The 7,783-nt window shown below is 48.6% G+C and overlaps 1 long non-coding RNA gene across 1 annotated transcript in view; it reads right to left on the reverse strand.

Moving 5' to 3' along the window:
• Positions 1-5,155, reverse strand: part of LOC135420104 (uncharacterized) — a 32,576-nt gene extending 27,421 nt beyond the window's left edge. Inside the window, exon 1 of the long non-coding RNA XR_010433349.1 lies at positions 4,460-5,155. This is a non-coding gene — a long non-coding RNA (uncharacterized LOC135420104). The remainder of the gene's footprint in view (positions 1-4,459) is intronic.
• Positions 5,156-7,783: the final 2,628 nt, after the last annotated feature.

Genomic DNA, 7,783 nt, shown 5'->3' on the forward strand with positions numbered 1-7,783 from the left:
GCTGAAAAATGTGATATAACCTGGTGGAAGAGAAATGATTGTAATGTTCAGCAAAATGGTTAATGAGGCTTGGAAAAAACAGACTTGGGGGGAGAGAAAGATGTACAGGTTTAACCTTGCACCAGCTCCAGCAGAACATTTCCTCTTTTAGGTTAACTCTAAAGTCCCCCCAGACACCTTTATTTTTTCAATGTTTTCACTGTTTTGCTGATCAGCCTTTTCCTTTCCCCATTTTCATGGTTATGGGAACAGGACTCGGCCTCTTTTCCAGCTCACAATATCCCTGATCTCTACTTATTGAATGGTCCATTTTGTAGCTCACTTACATAAAGGCAGAGAAAGCAAGTTATTCCCATTCTTCCCTAACTGCAAGTTTTGTTTTTAATTCCTTCTTTTTGCTTCCATTCATTACCATCCAACTCCAAATAAAAAAATCTTTTCCCAGATCCAAACTTTCTCATACTTTGACTTCCCCCAGATAATCCAATGCCACCCTGCACACAGGTATCAGTGCTCAGAGCTAAACTAATCATGGCAATACTGGAAGAGCCAAGGCCAGAGACATCATTTTAGCATTTCATTATCCTAAGAAAAGCAGCCACTGGCAGCTAAAATTTTCCATTGTGCTTTCCCTCTCACTCCTTGGGAAGGACCAGTTGGTCCATGAAAGCATTTCTCCCATTTTGGGATGTGTGTGAGGGCATCTGTCCCTGCCCTGTCCCTGGGGTAGGGGTGAGAAACTCAGTGTTAGACCAGCAGTATCAACCTGAGGGAGGAAATATTAAATAAATTATTTTAAAGTGTTTATCCAGGTAGTGGGACTGTTTACAAGGGTCCTGGAGTGCCAGGACAAGGGGGAATGGCTTCAAATGGAAAGAGAGCAGGGTTAGATGGGCTATGAGGAAGAAATCCTTCCCTGGGAGGCCCTGGCACAGGTTTCATGGAGCAGCTGTGGCTGCCCCATCCTGGAAGTGTCCAAGGCCAGGTTGGAGCAACCTGGGACAGTGGAAAGTGTCCCTGCCCATGGCAGGGGGTGGAATGGGATGAACTTGAAGGTCTCTTCCAACCCAAACCATTCCATGATTCTACAACAGCCAAAGCCCCACCTTCCCCCTCAGCAGAGCACCCACCCTGCAGGATCACCAACACACTTCTGTCTTTAAAATACACAATTTCCCACAGATTCATTCATCCGCCAGGAGCTGAACAAAGGGAATGTGCTTTGTACCAGCAGTGAAATGTTCCACAATTGGTTCTATATTTGTCAGTCTGCAGCAGCAGAAGATGGATCCATGATCCCAGGGCCACCCTGATCCCGGGAGCTGCACATTCCCTCCCTCTCCAAAGCATCTCCAATTACGTGTTTCTGATCTCATTTCTATAATTCACTTTCCTATCTAATCAACAGTTATCCATAATGAACTTGCTGTTGCTGGTTCAAACTCAGCAGTTTCTCCTGCCTGGTGTGAGACATAAAGGCAAAAGCAGTGGCACATGGAATATAATGTTTTATGAAGTGATTTCTGAATAATCATGCTTTAATTTTAAAGCTGTTTAACAGCCATAGCAAATGGCAGGCAAAAGAACTGAAGTGAGGAGTATGACCTATGAAAGTGATGCAGATTCACTTGGAAAAACCCTTTATTAGGGAAAGGTCTCCTCGTCACAGGTCTATAAATCACGCAGCAAAAATGCAGCTCAATTGTAGAAGCAAATAGTTGTATAATTCTGTGTCTCTGTAGTCATCTGGGTGGTAATAACAGTGTAAAGAGAAAGAAATATTTGTGTCCTGGTTGAAGCTGCATGAAAACGTGGGAGATGTTATGAGTTGCTCCTGTTATTCATGATCTCCCAGAGAAATAACCCCGGGATGGGTTTGGATGGACACCTGATCTAATGGATAACCCAAGTCCTAAGCTCAGGCTCACCCATCTCTCTCTTCTCAGAAATCCCACTGCTCTCAGGTGCTCCAGAAGGATCTGGAGCAGCTCCTGGGGGAGTCTCAGCCGAGCCAACCCTTCTGAGCTGTGAGGAATTTTCAGCAAACACTGGTTGCAATTATTTTATCCACAACAGAGGGGGCTTTAAAAAGAAATCACCAGTTGTTTTGCTTTCTCAGGTACCATCCCCCTCCTGAAAACACACCCTACCTGCATTGGAATGTCATTATTGTCACTTGTAACACATCCAAATAGGATTGCAAATATTAAACATTAAGTAGAGGGAAAGAAGCACAAACTCCTCCTTGTATGTATTTGTTTTCCAGTCTATCAACGTGCAGTCCTGGGGACGTCAGAGCAGCTCAGACCTGTGGATTATCTGATCAATAGCAAACAAGAATGAAAGTATTTTCAGTTCACTGGGAAAAGTCAAGGAACAGAGAAATAACACAGGCAGCAGTGATTCAATCAGAGGGAGCTGTAGTAGGTGGCACAAAAACAGAGGACAAATGTCAAGCACACAGACAAATGGCCCTGCTGAAGTGAGAAAGCAGGAGTTATCAGAGCATCTATGGAAGGGCTCTGTGGGTCAGCCTTTCCTCCTCCTCCTCCTCCAGAGGAGCTCTTGTTGGGAGAAAAAAATTAATCATGGAAGCAGAACCACGTGAGGCTGCAGCATTTGTCACATTCATGGTCCCAATTTTTAAGCCACGGTCACGTCGACCTTCCTGTCATTTTTAGACTTGGAAACAAAGAGAGGGAAAACCACGGGGCTTCAGAGCATGCAAGAGGAACTGGTTTGTAAATCCCCGTGTTTGCAAAGGCCTCTTTGCCTAGCAAGGAGATTTTTCTTCCTCTAAGTTTAAATTAATGAAAAGACAAGTATGCTTTAAGTGGTTGGAATGAGCCGACGGTCTCATCTGATGGAAACAGTTCCTTCTGCCCATTGCCAGGAAAACGACAAATCAGAGCAGGTTTTTCTTATTTTTCAAGTCCCAGATTTACTATAAAATATTCTTTTTAATATTCCTATCTAGATATTGAGACTACACATGGCACCTACCAGAGCAGCGCTGCTGCCCCTCCAGCAGTAGAGCTGAACCTGAGCATGGTGGGACCTGACCTGGGAATTGCTGGAGTCAAGGCTGTGCTTATTCTCCAAGGCCTGAGCCCAGCTGAGCTCAGCAGGACCACAGGGAAAAGCCCAGCTCACCTTTTCCCCCGGCACTGGGCAGCTCAGCACATCCCCCCAGTCCAGGGGAGAGCCCAGGTCAGGCAGAGGGAGGGTGGAAGAGAAAAATATCACTGGGCTGCAGGAGCCATGAAAAAAAATATCCTGTGGAGAAATTCCTGGAGGGGGGAGGCACAGTGAGAAAATTAATAACAGGGCAAAGGGCCAGAGTCCAAGAGCACAAAATCCCAGAGTTCATCAGGCAGTGGAGCTGCACAGAGCTCCTCCAGACAGCTCTGACACGGGCCCAGCAATGCCAGAGAGCACAGAATCCCACAATCCTTTAGGTTGGAAAAGACCTTTAACATCATTGAGTCCAACCACTCCCCCAGCACTGCCAAGGCCACCCAACACACGTCCCTGAGACCACGTCTGCAGGGGTCTGAAACCCCTCCAGGGATGGGCACTCCACCACAAAGGGTCAGAATGGGGTTGGATGTTTGAACACCAGAGTGAGCCCCCACAGACAGACAGATTGCCTGGTGTCATTCCCAAAACCCCAAACCTCTGTCCCAGCAGCACCAGCCCTGCAGACACAGATGTTCCCATGTCTGGCTTTCCCAGCAGCTGACAGGGCATCAAAGCACCAGGAACTAGGCAATGGGGGACTCACCTCCCCCAAACCTCCCCCTGGTTCTGTAGGACCAGTGCTGGGAGCTCCCAGAGCCAGTCCCGGCCTCCTGAGTCCCACCCCCCTGGTGATTTTAAAAGATGCTTTCTTAGGGACAGGGGTGAGTGTCCTGTCTCGGGAGCCCATCTGGGACCTTGTTGAACCCAACTGTTCAGAGAAGCAGGGTAGGAGCAGACACTTCACCCCCCTCACCACCTCCCTGAGCCTCTGCCAGGGCTGGCACTGGGCTGCTGGCAAAATCAGTGCCTGCCAAAGCTCTGGGGGTGGGGGGGTTGGAAAGACTCGGCCCCTGCTGCTGTGCCTGGCAGAGCTCTGGGCTGAGGCAGCTGCTCCTGATCCCAGTGGTGCTCCCACAGCAGGAGCTGCCTTGGCTGATCCCCAGGCCCTTGGCACAGGGGCAGCAGAACCCACACATGGATCAAACCTCACTCACCTTGGCAGCTCTGCAGCTCCTGCTCCCCCAGAGCGAGGGTCAAACAGGGGGCAGTGCTGCAGATGGAGCTGCTTCCATTCCCTGGGCAGGAACAGTCCCACAGACACTGCTGAGGGGGAAGGAACCTCGTCCTGGACATGCAGGGTCTGAGCCCTCCCAGCCACCCCAGCATGAAGGACTCCAGATATTTCACAAATTCTTATTGTTAGTTATTCTTATCTTACCTGCCCAGGGTAATTTATCTGTATCTTGGAGAGTTCAGGTATTTCCCCACTTCAGAACTTGGAAAAGGATTTACCAAACCTGCAGAAATCCCTGTGGACAGAAAATCCCAAATGCATCAGACATCAGGATGTGGGAAGCTGTCAAACATTCCCAGGATGAACATTTCCTAAGTCCTTCACAACCAGGTGCCCTCAAAGTATTTGGATCTTACCACACAGTGCCAGACATAAGTCCCATCATTTTATCCAGGTGTATTTGCTCCTTCCCTTTACAATTTTCTCAGCTGGATTAAGCAGTGCAGGTTGATTCAGTGCTTCCTTTGCATCCTGAATTGAAAGATACTCACAAAAAAACTACTGGGAAAGTTAAAATCTTCAAAGAAATGATCTTCCCAAGCACTTTTGGGGCATTGCTCTTACATTTGCCCCTCCACATCATTGCTGAGGGTAAGTCTTGCTTTAATCAAACATATTCACAGGTATGATACAAACTCTTATCAAAACACCATATCCTCTAGAAATATTTCTCACTGCATCCAATAACAAGAATGAAAAAAGATCTTTTCTTCCAGCAGTGCTGGGGCCCTGCAGGGGTTCTGTTCAGCCCTTTCCCAAATGATAAGTGGGGAAAAAGTTTGAATCCAATGCTGGGAAGTGTTCCCAGTGAAGGCAATGGGATTCTGCTTGAGTGAAGCCTGAAGAATTCAGCTAATTGTTGGTAATTTTCTCCTTTCTTGTACAGCGTGATGAAAATGCTGTGGAGGAGCAATCAGGCTGCTGGGAAATTACACATTGAAGAGAAAATGAAAGATTTCAGTCGGGTCTGGGCCACTGTGAGGGGCAGCTCTAGTCTTGCACAGATGTAAAAAGAATCTTTTTAAAATTTCTGCTCACTTGCCAAGCTCTTATCAGTCAGCACCTCCTTGATTCCTTCCCAGAGCCCAGGAACACGATGCCTCTTACCACAACCTCAAAATACACTCACCTGCCTGCTGTTCCCCTCAGGACTTGGCCACACTGGTGGTGTAAATGCATCACACACACACACAAAAAATAATAAAATCAATGTTTTGCCCTCCCCTCCCAGTGCTGCAGTCCCTTGGAGGTTTTCTGTTAAACTTTGTCCTCTCTGCTTTTGTTCCACATGGAGGGGACAGACCACCTCTCTCCTAATTAGCAAACATCTCTGCTGCTAATGAAGGGGACAGACAGAGGGACAGTCTGCAGTGTTGTTAACCACCAAAATGGCCTAAAAATCAGGGTAGAGTCCAAGACTGCAGCCTGACCCATCAGTACCATGCTGGGCCATGACACACCACTGCCTTTGTCCTCTGGTGTCCCCCCACTGCTCATCCTGAGCATCACTGCACAGTCTGTTCCCATGGAATGGGGGTTCCAGGTCCTCACCCTTTAGAGAATTTGGTCTGAATTCACCCAGGAGATGTTTGTGCTGACCTGGCTGCCTATTACCAGCCCTCTGGCTCTGTAGTCACCTTTGGGTGTTTAACCTGGTGCATCTGCAGCAAACAAGTTGATCTCTGGAAAGAGACTTTTCATGAGCCATGGAGTGATAGGACACCCTGGGAATGTCCAAGGCCAGGCTGGACAGGGCTTGGAGCAACCTGGGCTGGTGGAAGGTGTCCCTGCCCATGGCAGGGGGTGGAACAAGGTGATCTTTAAGGTCCCTCCCAAGCCAAACCCTTCTGTGATTCTTCTCCAGCTTTGAACTGCTGGGCTGTTTTAATCAATTCTTTTGGGATTCTGTTGAAAGCCAGGCCGTGATGCTGATGTGGTTTCCACACCTGTTCTGATTAACACTCCTTCTGGACAGCTGTGACCAGAGTGTTAAACAGCCCCAGCTCTGCCATGGTTTGCAGAGCTGCTCCAGTTCTGGTTTGTAATGAAAAATCTACACGAATATTAAAGTCCTTCCCTTCCTCTGCCATCAAAAAACGCAATTTTCCAGTTATGGCTGAAATTTTTCATTTCTAAGTCCCAAAGCACATAATCTTGTACTTTTTAGTGTTATTCATATTGTTGTCATAACTGCAGCCCTCTCTATTCCTTCCCCTCCACCAAACCTGCCCTGCACCGGCAGCACCTCCCAGCTCCCGTGGTCCTGCAGTTCCATCAGCTCCTTGCAGCCCCAAAACTCCTCCTAATGAGCTCTAATAACTCTGGCCCTACAGTGGAGCTCTGCTTTTAGCAGAAACCACACCTGATGACCTTGGGCCACCTTCCCCTGTCCCACAAAGAGGCGTTAAATATAAATGACCAATAGAACGACTCAGAGATCCTTGTTATTTTTTTGACCCTGTTTGTGGTTCTGCAGCTCTTCCCATACCTGGAGAAGGGGATTAGCTTGGAGTTGTACATGCTGTAGGTGCTGGCACACTGCAGGGGTGGCCCTGGCAGCACTCACTGCTCCATCACCCTGTGGTTTCAGTACGAGGAGTAACTCGGTCAATTAATTTAGCTGCAAAGCAGGGCAGTCCAACTGCTCCTGACTGATTAATTAATATTGCTGTGGTGCTTCTCCTGTGTGAGTGAGCCCATTGAGAATTAATTGGGGTACCTTGTTGCGTAGGCACACCCATAAAAGCATTCAGGGGTGACCTGGCACGTTAATGACACTCCAATGCATCACCTACGGATTAAAACAACACCCAGAGAGGACCAGTCAAAGATCTGGGTGATCCTTTGGTGGTACAGGGGCTTCAGTTCACTCAGCCAAGGGCATGGACCAGGGCCTGGAGGGACAGGACAGGGGGAATGGCTTCAAACTGACAGAGGGCAGGGTTAGATGGGATATTGGGAAGGAATTCCTGGCTGTGAGGGTGGGGAGGCCCTGGCACAGGGTGCCCAGAGAAGCTGTGGCTGCCCCATCCCTGGAAGTGTCCAAGGCCAGGTTGGACGGGGCTTGGAGCAACCTGGGCTGGTGGAAGGTGTCCCTGCCCATGGCAGGGGTGGCACTGGGTGGGCTGTAAGGTCCCTTCCAACCCAAACCACTCTGGAATCCATGATAAACACAGTGAGCTTTCAGTGAGCTTTCCCCATGACCTGCACTTGCTCTTTCTTACTGGTATCTGTGCCACGAAATATTTCTTCATTATTAAACTGCAGAGTGTTGGGCCAGAAGGAGACTCTTTCTGCTGTGGAGCAGAATAAAATCCTGGGGAGTTACTGATACCCCTCTCCATGCTGGGAGCAGAGGAGGTGGGAGGGAGGGCTTTGCAGAGCAGGTCAAGAAGAGATACTGAGCTCTGCTGTGGGGGGACAGGGACAGCACCCCAGCAGGAGCACTGGCCAGGCTCCCCAGGGCAG

Source organism: Pseudopipra pipra, chromosome 11 (genome assembly GCF_036250125.1).
Source record: "Pseudopipra pipra isolate bDixPip1 chromosome 11, bDixPip1.hap1, whole genome shotgun sequence".
Classification (NCBI taxonomy): domain Eukaryota; kingdom Metazoa; phylum Chordata; class Aves; order Passeriformes; family Pipridae; genus Pseudopipra; species Pseudopipra pipra.